This window comes from Salvelinus sp. IW2-2015, linkage group LG7, assembly GCF_002910315.2.
Source record: "Salvelinus sp. IW2-2015 linkage group LG7, ASM291031v2, whole genome shotgun sequence".
Taxonomy (NCBI): domain Eukaryota; kingdom Metazoa; phylum Chordata; class Actinopteri; order Salmoniformes; family Salmonidae; genus Salvelinus; species Salvelinus sp. IW2-2015.
In genome coordinates this window covers 32,993,315-33,004,513 of record NC_036847.1, presented here as the reverse complement: position 1 = coordinate 33,004,513, position 11,199 = coordinate 32,993,315, and the positions used below count along the sequence as shown (strand labels likewise).

Genomic DNA, 11,199 nt, shown 5'->3' with positions numbered 1-11,199 from the left:
TTTGTACCTCTGTGAAGTGCAAACGTAGTCTGGCTTTTTTAAATGGCGGTTTTGGGAGCAGTGGCTTCTTCCTTGTGAGCATCTTTTCAGGAGCTTGATATAGGACTCCATTTTAACTCTGTGGATATAGATTAACTCTTCGTAACTTTTTCCTTCCCAGCATCTTCAGAGGTCCTATATTGCAGTTGTTCTTGGGATTGATTGACACTTTTCGCCAAATTAGTTAATAACTTCTAAGGGAGATCAAAATGCACTCTACTGTTCCTGAGCAGTATGACATGCTGCGTGGTCCATGGTGATTTGATACTTGTGGTACTATTGTTTGTACAGATGAACGTGGTCCTTCAGGCATGTTGGAAATTGCTTCCCAAGGATGAATCAGACTTGCTGGAGGTCTAACAGTTTTTTCCCTGAGGTCTTGGGCTGATTTCTTTGATTTTCCCATTGAATTCAAGCAAGAGCACCGAGTTTGAAGGTGCCTCTCTATGAAACATCGCACAGGTAAAGTGTGCCCTCGAAGATGCTAAATGATGTAAATTAGGCATAGTCAGATTCATAAAGAATTTACATATTTTCTGGAATTTTCCAAGCTGTTTAAAGGCACAGTCAACTTAGTGTATGTAAAATTCTGACCTACTGGAATTGTGATACAGTGAATTATAAGTGAAATAATCTGTCTGTAAACAATTGTTGGAAAAATGACTTGTGTCATGCACAAAGTAGATGTCCTAACCGACTTGCCAACACTATAGTTTGTAAACAAGAAATTTGTGGAGTGGTTGAAAAACTAGTTTTAATGACTCCAACCTAATTGTATGTAAACTTCCGACTTCAACTGTATATGTTTACATTCATTATTTGAGTGATTTCCCACCATTTTATAAGCCAGAAGACAGCCATCCAGAACTTCCTAGAACCATGCAAACGTCTTCTGTCAAATAAACGTGTATTTGCCTCCCTCTGGKGGTTGGATGCATCATTACATCCAGTTACATCACTTCACTGCAACACCACGTCAAATGGGTGGTCCTTAGAACAACATTTATCCAGCTCGACCACTTCACGGCACAGACATAACAAAGCAATCGCTGAATTTGTTTCGAGTAGGCGATATAGCTCTGCTATGAAGAATGCGACCTACGCACTTAATTAAACCTAAAATAAGTAAAGAAGTACATCTGTGTGGAAGTCAAACATTTGCCGACACATTGCATATGCCCAGAATGACAAATCCCAGCACTTTACATACTGTAGCCCTTCTTCCCTTGTTTATAGGAGGGATGCACACTGTTTAAATGGCCCAAATGTTGATTTCGATGTTCACAATGTAACAGATTTTGACTATCACTAGGCTTATTCATGCACAATTTGTAACTTTTTTTTAATCATATCATCATATTTGTAAATGTTTTATTATACTTGTGTACTAGATCATATGGGTTGAAAAATGTTTTTTTCTCAGACGTAAATAATTCCAGGTGAAAGCTTTCTGGGGRGGGGTCAAATTTAATCAAATGTTTTTATAATGCCCTTTTTACATCAACAGATGTCACAAAGTGCTTATACAGAAACCCAGCCTAAAATCCCAAACAGCAAGCAATGCAGATGTACAGTAGAAACACGGTGGTTTCCCTAAAAAGGCAGGAATCTAGGAAGAAACCTAGAGAGGAATCAATCTCTGAGGGGTGRCCAGTCCTCTTCTKGCTGTGCCGGGTGGAGATTATAAYAGTACATGGCCATTAAGGCCAGATAATTCTTCAAGATGTTCAAATGTTAGATGACCAGCAGGGTCAAATAATAATCACAGTGTTTGTAGAGGTTGCAACAGGTCAGCACCTCAGGAGTAAATGTCAGTTGGCTTTTCATAGCTGAGCATTCAGAGGTCGAGACAGCAGGTACGATAGAGAGAGAGTGAGAGAGAGGGAGGGAAGGAGAAAGATAGAGAGAGAGGGTCGAAAACAGCAGGTCCGGGACAAGGTAGCACATCTGGTGTACAGGTCAGGGTTCCATAGCCGCAGGCAGAACAGCAGAATCTGGATCAGCAGCACGACCAGGTGGACTGGGGATGGGGACATCCAGGAGTCATCAGGCCAGGTAGTCCTGAGGCACGGTCCTTGGGTCCTCAGAGGGAGTGAGAGAGAGAGAGAGAGATGGAGAATTAGAGGGAGCATACTTAAGTTCACACAGGACACCAAAKAAGACAGGAGAATTTCACCAAATAAGACAGGAGAATTTCACCAGGTAAGACAGGAGAATTTCACCAGATAAGACAGGAGAATTTCACCAGATCGGACAGACTGACCCTAGCCCCCTGGCACATAGACTATTGCAGAATAGATACTGGAGGCTGAGACAGAGGGGGTCGGGGTAACTGTGGCCCCGTCCGCCAATAACCCTGGACAGGGCCAACCGAGCAGGGCCAACAAGGTAGGATATAACCCCACCCACTTTGCCAAAGTACAGCCCCCACACCACTTGAGGGATATCAATAGACCACCAACTTACTGCCCTGAGTATAGCTGAGTATAGCTGAGTATAGCTGAGTATWRYTGAGTATAGCCCCCGAAAATCTCCTCCACCGCATGAGCCCAAGGGGGCGCAAAATCAGACAGGAAGATCACGTCAGTGACTCAACCCACTCAAGTGACGCACCCCTCTTAGGGACGGCATGGAAGAGCACCAGTAAGCCACTGTAATAGGGTCAGAGGCAGAGAATCCCAGTGGAGAGAGGGGAGCCGGCCAGGCAGAGACAGCAAGGGTGGTTCGTCACTCCAGTGCCTTGCCGTTCNAGGCAGAGACAGCAAGGGTGGTTCGTCACTCCAGTGCCTTGCCGTTCTCCTTCGCACCCCTTTGCCAGACTACACTCAATCATAGGACCGACCTTCAGTAAAGACTTAAAGATCAAGCCCAAGTCTGCGTCTCTCACATGGATAGGCAGACCATTCCATAAAAATAGAGCTCTATAGGAAAAAGCGCTGCCTGTTTGCTGTAGGGACAATAAGGAGGCCTGCGTCTTGTGACTGTAGCGTAYGTTTAGGTATATGCGGCAGGACCAAATCGKARAGATAGGTAGGAGAAAGTCCATGTAATGCTTTGTAGGTTAGTAGTAAAGCAAGGAAATCAGCCCTAGCCTTAACAGGAACCCAGGATTGCACTGGAGTAATATGATACATTTTTGGGGGTTTTAGTCAAGAAACGCTACTACATTAATGAAATATTGCCCTCTTGCTAGATTGATGACTAAAACCATAGCGAAACAGTGCAGAATGGCAGTCAGCCAAATGATAACGTTTGTTTCCATGGCCAAAGAGGCAGGAGGTCCATGTTTAGCTCGCCTGGCGCACGTTGAGAATATGTGGATTATTTTAGTGCCTGTGGAGGTGACGTTATTTCACTGGGTCTGTCACCGTGTCAAGGACCTGGGCCAATATCAACGCTCTAAACTGGAGCCAAAACATGCTGAGAGACAGCCCTGAAGAAGATAGTTGACTGTAAATAAATGTTTCAGAAACGCTGTGTTTTTTATAGATAGATCTGCACAAGACAAACACCAAGGCAATATTTATAGTACACCAGTGGAGGCTGCTGAAGGGAGGACGGCTCATAATAATGGCTGTAATGGAGTCAATGGAGTGGTATCAACCACATAGAAACCACGTGGTAGATACCATTCCAYTGACTCCATTCCAGCCATTATTATGAGCCGTCCTCCCCTCAGCAGCCTCCACTGTAGTACACTTACCTGATACAGCATATCCTGTTGAATTATTTATAGAACACTTACCTGTACAACTATTTCTGTTGGAATTTTTCCTCTGGCTGAAGACTATAGTTTAATGTCCAAATCCCAGGGAGACACAGTCCTGCCGGCTGTGTGCTCCTGCTGAACAGTGAGGGAAGTGGTTCCTTCTGCTCCCAGAAACCAGACTTGATAGAGGGTCACATCTCTGCTCTTTGTAGGATCAGACAGGCTGACAGAGGGTCACATCTCTCCTCTGTGTAGGATCAGACAGGCTGACAAGGGGTCACATCTCTCCTCTGTGTAGGATCAACAGGCTGACAGAGGGGTCACATCTCTTTCTGTGTAGGATCAGACAGCTGACAGAGGGGTCACATCTCTCCTTTGAGGATCAGACAGGCTGACAGAGGGTCACATCTCTCCTCTGTGTAGGATCAGAGACAGGCTGACAGAGGCGTCACAATCTCGTTCCGTGTAGGATCAGAACAGGCTGACAGAGGGTCACATCTCTCCTCTGTGTAGGACAGAACAGGCTGACAGAGGGGTCACATCTCTCCTCTGTGTGAGGCATCAGACAGGCTGACAGAGGGTCACATCTCTGTTCTGCTGTAGCGATCAGACAGGCGGACAGAGGGGTCACACTCTCCCTTGTGTAGGATCAGACAGGCTGACAGAGGGTCACATCTCTTCTCTGTGTAGGATCCGACAGGCGCTGACAGACGGTGGGTCACATCTCTCCTCTGTGTTAGGATCAGACAGGCTGACAGAGGGGTCACACAATCTGTTCTGTTGTAGGATCAGACAGCGTGACAGAGGGTCCAATCTCCCTCTGTGTAGGATCAGACAGGCTGACAGAGGGGCACATCTCTTCCTCTGTGTAGGATCAGACAGGCTGACAGAGGGGTCACATCTCTGTTCTGTGTAGGATCAGACAGGCTGACAGAGGGTCACATGCTCTCCTACGTGTGTAGGATCAGACAGGCTGACAGAGGGGTCACATCTCTGTCTGTGTAGGATCAGACAGGCTGACAGAGGGTCACATCTCTTTCACGTGTAGGATCAGACAGGTCGCGACACCCCCCCCCCCCTCTCAAACGGCCCTGAGGGGTCACATCTCTCGTTGTAGGATCAGACAGGCTGACAGAGGGGTCACATCTCTTCTGTGTAGGATCAGACAGGCTGACAGAGGGGTCACATTCTTTACTGTGTGATCAGACAGGCTGACAGAGGGGTCCACATCTTCCTCTGTGTAGAGGATCACAACAGGCTGACAGAGGGTACACTCTCCTCTGTTGTAGGATCAGAACAGGCTGACAAGGGTCACATCTCTTTACTTGTAGATCAGACAGGCTGACAGAGGGTCACATCTCTCCTCTGTAGGATCAGGAGAGGCTGACAGAGGGACATCTCTATCTGTGTATATCAGACAGCTGACAGAGGGGTCACATCTCTCTTCTGTGTAGATCAGACAGGGCTGACAGAGGGTCACATCTCTCCTCTGTGTAGGATCGACAGGCGACAGAGGGTCAATCTCTCTCTGTGTAGGATAGAAGGCTGACAGAGGGTCACATTCTTTCCTTGTGTGATCAGACAGGCTGACAGAAGGTGTCACACTCTCTCCTCTGTATAGGATCAGACAGGCTGACAGAGGGTCAACATCTTCCCTGATGTAGATCAGACAGCTGACAGGGGTCACATCTCTCTCGTGTAGGATCAGACACGCCTGACAGAGGGGTCACATCTCTCCTCTAGTGTATAGATCAACGGCTGACAGAGGGTCACATCTCTTGTTCTGTGTAGATCAGACAGGCTGACAGCAGGGGTCACATCTCTCCTCTGTGTAGGATCAGACAGGCTGACAGGGGGTCACATCTCTCTGTGTAGGATCAGACAGGCTACAGAGGGTCACATCTTCTCTGTGTAGGATCAGACAGGGCTGACAGGGGGTCACATTCTCTCCTTATGTAGGATCAGACAGGCTGACAGAGGGGTCACATCTCTGTTCTGTGTAGGATCAGAACAGGCTGACAGAGGGTCAACTTCTCCTCTGTGTAGGATCTAGACAGGCTGACCAGAGTGGTCACTCTCTCTCTGTGTAGCTCAGACAGGCTACACAGGGTCGTCACTATACTCTCTCGTGTAGGATCAGAACAGGCGACAGGGGTCACATCTCCTCTATGTAGGATCAACAGCTGACAGAGGGGTCACATCTCTGTTCTGCTGTAGGATGCAGACAGGCTGACTCAGATGGGGTCAATCATCTCCTTGTACGGTAGGATCGACAGGCTGACAGAGGCTGGTCCACACCTGCCTTCCTCTCGTTGTGAATATATGGTGATCAGACAGGTGACAGAGGGGTCATCCCTCTCCTCTGTGTAGATCAGATCAGTTCTTGTACAGATGGGTCACATCTCTCTCCACTGATGGTAGGTATCAGGATTTTTCATTCATTTCTTTTTTTTTTTGCTTTGTTTTAGATAGTTTTTTCAGACTGACTAGATATGGTGCGTCACATTCTCTGTTCTATATCTTTATATTATCTTTATGTGTAGGATCAGACAGGCTGACAGAGGGGTCACATCTCTCCTCTGTGTAGGATCAGACAGGCTGACAGATTATATTATGACAGATTGTATTATGTGTACAGTATTGTGTGTACAGTATTGTGTGTACAGTAAGTTTGTACAGTATGTGTATTGGCATGTGTGTGTTKCAGCAGTAAACCTGGGACATCGAATGGACTTGATAAGCTGAGTCGTTTGGAACAGATGGAGCAAGAGGAGTCACTGGACAGAGAGGACCCCAGAGAATACTGCCATGGTCCGTTATGGCTGTACATTTACATTTTGGTCATATAGCAGACGCTCTTTTCCAGAGCGACTTACAGGAGCAATTAGGATTAAGTGCYTTGCTTAAGGTCATAGACAGATTTGTCACCTAGTCGGCTCAGGGATTCAAACCAGCTACCTTTCGTTTACTGGCCCAAAGCTCTTAAGAGCTATGCTACCTGCTGCCCTACCTACCGCTATACTAACTCTGTTACTGGACCAAAGCTCTTAAGAGCTAGGCTACCTGCCTACCACTATACTAACTCTGTCTTTCTCCTTACATGTCTTTCTGTCCTATTCATTCCATTCCAGCATAGAAATAGTCTGTTACCAGACAGTAAATACAGCAGTTAGTGGTGTAACATCTATTGTTCTGATCCTGCATGTTTCAATAGGGGGGTACCACCCTGTTCACATTGGAGACACCTTCAACAGGAGATACCAGGTTGTGTCTAAGTTGGGCTGGGGATACTTCGCCACTGTTTGGCTCTGCTTGGACCTCAGGTACATTCACTATGTTGCAGTGTCAGCATATACTCAAATCTCCCCTTCTTGGCATATAGTGAAAGCTGCAGTGTGATTAAAAGTCAACTGTGTGTGTACAGGTTGGGCAGGCGAGTGGCCGTGAAGGTTTTGAAGAGTGGAGAAGGATTCACACAGGCTGGGCAAGATGAACTGACTCTGCTACGTTGTGTGAGTCTCTTCTTCTCTCTGATTTCTCACCTTAGGTTATTTATTGCTTCCTCAATCTCTTTCTCGTCCTCAACCCCTAAGGGCAAACAGTAGTAACTATTTTTACTCTTAGTCCACCTCATGTTATTTAATTTTCTCTGCCAGACTTATTCACAGACATCCCATGTTTTCAAGGTTCATTATTTTTCTCCCTTGTCTCATACAGACCCATCTCTATCTTTCTATTTAAACAAGTTCTTGTCAGTATAGTCCGGACTCTGAGTCTGAACTCTCCCCCCCTCTCCCCCCTCAGGCCAGTGGTCCCACGGCTCGTCACCCCCACAGCCGGAGAATAGTCCAACTGCTGGATGAGTTTAAGATAGCTGGAGTCAACGGAGTCCGTATCCTTCCCTAGACTGCACAGTCATCACACACACACACACACACACACACACACACACACACACACACACACACACACGGAGTATATGATACATTTTTGGGGTTTAGTCAAGAACGCTACTACATTAAATGAATATTGCCTCTTGCATAGATTCGATACCTAAACATAGCGAAACAGTGCAGATGCAGTAGCGCAATGATAACGGTTGTTTCCATGGCAAGAGGCAGGGAGGTTCCAGTTTAGCTGCCTGGCGCAGTGAGAATATGTGGATTACTTTTAGTGGCTGTGGAGGGACGTTATTTCACTGGGTCTGTTCACCGTGTCAAAGCCTGGGACACAATATCAACGTCTAAGGGAGCAAACATGCTGAGAGCAGCCTCTGAAGAAGATAGTTTGACTGTAAATAATGTTTAAGAAACGCTGTGGTTTTTTATAGATAGGATCTGCACAAGACAACACAGGCAATATTCTATAGACACCAGTGGAGGCTGCTGCAGGGAGGGGCCAATATGGCGTAATGGAGTCATGGAGTGGTATCAACCAATAGAACCAGGTGGTAGATACCATTCATTGACTCCATTCCAGCCATTATTATGAGGCCGTCCTCCCTCAGCAGCCTCCATGTAGTACCTACTGTTACAGCTATCCTGTTGAAATTATTTTAGAACTTTACTGATACAACATATCCTGTTGAATTATTTTATAGAAAACTTACTGATACAACATATTCCTGTTGATTAATTTATAGAAATTACCTGATACAATATATCTGTTTAATATTTATAGAACACTTACCTGATACACATATTCTGTTGAATTATTTATAGAAACTTAGCCTGATACAGCAACCTGTTGAAATTATTTATAGGATTACCTGATACAACATTCTGTTGATATTTTTCCTCTGGCTGAAGACTATGTTTTTAATGTCAAATCCCGGGGAGACCAGTCTGCGGCTGTTGTCTCCTGTGAACAGTGGAGGGAATGTTCCTGTCTGCCCAGAACCAGACTTGATAGAGGGGTCACATCTCTCTCTGTGTAGGATCAGACAGGCTGACAGAGGGTCACATCTCTCCTCTGTGTAGCGACTAGACGAAGGGCTGACAGAGGGGTCACATCTCTCCTCTGTGTATGGATCAGACAGGCTGACAGAGGGGTCACATCTCTTCCTGTGTAGGATCAGACGGCTGACAGAGGTGTCCATCTCTCCTCTGTGTAGGATCAGACAGGCTGACAGAGGGTCACATCTCTCCTCTGTGTAGGATCAACAGGCTGACAGAGGGGTCACATCTCTGTTCCGTGTAGGATCAGACGGCTGACAGAGGGGGTCACATCTCTCCTCTGTGTAGGATAGACAGGCTGACAGAGGGTACATTCTCTGTGTAGGTCAGACGGCTGACAGAGGGTCACATTCTTTCTGTGTAAGGTCAGACAGGCTGACAGAGGGGTCACATCTCTCCTTGTGTAGGATCAGAAGGTGAACAGGGGCAATCTCTCCTCTGTGTGGATCAGACAGGCTGACAGTAGGGGTCACATCTCTCCTTGTGTAGGATCAGACAGGCTGACAGAGAGGTCACATCTCTCCTCTGTGTAGGATCAGACAGGCTGACAGAGGGTAAAAAAAAAAAACATCTTCGTTCTGTGTAGGATCAGACAGGCTGACATGAGGGTCATCATATCTCTCTGTGTAGGATCAGACAGGCTGACAGAGGGTCACATCTCTCCTTGTGTAGGATCATGACAGGCTGACAGAGGGGTCACATCTCTGTTCGTGTAGGATCAGACAGGCTGACAGAGGGGTCACATCTCTTTCTGTGTAGGATCAAGCAGGCTGACAGAGGGTCACATCTCCTCTACTGTAGGATCAGACAGGCTGACAGAGGGGTCAATCTCTCTCTGTGTAGATCAGACAGCTTGACAGATGGGTCACATCTCTCTACTGTGTAGGATCAGACAGCGATAGGGGTCACATCTTCTCTGTGTAGGAATCAGACGCTGACAAGGGGTTCACTTCTGTTGTGTAGGATCAGACAGGCTGACAGATGGGGTCAATCTCTCCTCTGTGTAGGATCAGACAGGGTTGACAGATTATATTATGACAGATTGTATTATGTTACAGTATGTGTGTACAGTATTGTGTGTACAGTAAGTTTGTACAGTATGGTTGTATTGGCATGTGAGTGTTGCAAGCAGTAAACCTGGACATCGAATGGACTTGATAGCTGATGTGTTTGGAACAGATGGCAAGAGGAGTCACTGACAGAGAGGACCCCAGAGAATACTGCCATGGTCCGTTATGGCTGTACATTTAATTTTGTCATATAGCAGACGCTCTTTTCCAGAGCGATTACAGGAGCAATTAGGATTAAGTGCTTGCTTAAGGTCATAGACAGATTTGTCACCTAGTCCTCAGGATTCAAACCAGCTACCTTTCGTTTACTGGCCCAAAGCTCTTAAGAGCTATGCTACCTGCTGCCCTACCTACCGCGCTATACTAACTCTGTTACTGGACCAAAGCTCTTAAGAGCTAGGCTACCTGCCTACCACTATACTAACTCTGTCTTTCTCCTTACATGTCTTTCTGTCCTATTCATTCCATTCCAGCATAGAAATAGTCTGTTACCAGACAGTAAATACAGCAGTTAGTGGTGTAACATCTATTGTTCTGATCCTGCATGTTTCAATAGGGGGGTACCACCCTGTTCACATTGGAGACACCTTCAACAGGAGATACCAGGTTGTGTCTAAGTTGGGCTGGGATACTTCGCCATAGTTGCTGTGGCCTGCTTGACTCAGGTACATTTCACTATGTTGCAGTGTCAGCATATACTCAAATCTCCCCTTCTTGGCATATAGTGAAGCTGCAGTGTGATTAAAAGTCAACTGTGTGTGTACAGGTTGGGCAGGCGAGTGGCCGTGAAGGTTTTGAAGAGTGGAGAAGGATTCACACAGGCTGGCAAATGATACGAATGAACTCTTGCTACGTTGTGTGAGTTCCTTCTTCTCTCTGATTTCTCACCTTAGGTTATTTTTGCTTCCTCAATCTCTTTCTCGTCCTCAACCCCAAGGGCAAACAGTAGTAACTATTTTTCTCTTAGTCCACCTCATGTTATTTAATTTTCTCTGCCACAGACTTATTCAAGACATCCATGTTTTCAAGGTTCATTATTTTTCTCCTTCTCTCTACAGACCCATCTCTATCTTTCTATTTAAACAAGTTTCTTGTAAGTATAGTCCGGACTCTGAGTCTGAACTCTCCCCCCTCTCCCCCTCAGGCCAGTGGTCCCACGGCTGGTAACCCCACAGCCGAGATAGTCCAACTGCTGGATGAGTTTAAGATAGCTGGAGTCAACGGAGTCCGTATCCTTCCCTAGACTGCACAGTCATCAACACACACACACACACACACACACACACACACACACACACACACACACACACACACACACACACACACACACACACACACACACCACACACACCACACACACACACACACACACACACCACAACACACACACACACCACTCCACTCACAATGGGAGTCAAGTTCAGAG

General features: G+C 46.3%; 1 pseudogene; it reads left to right on the top strand.

Moving 5' to 3' along the window:
- LOC111966151 (SRSF protein kinase 3-like) overlaps positions 1-11,199 on the top strand; it is an 18,812-nt pseudogene that overhangs the window by 1,031 nt on the left and 6,582 nt on the right.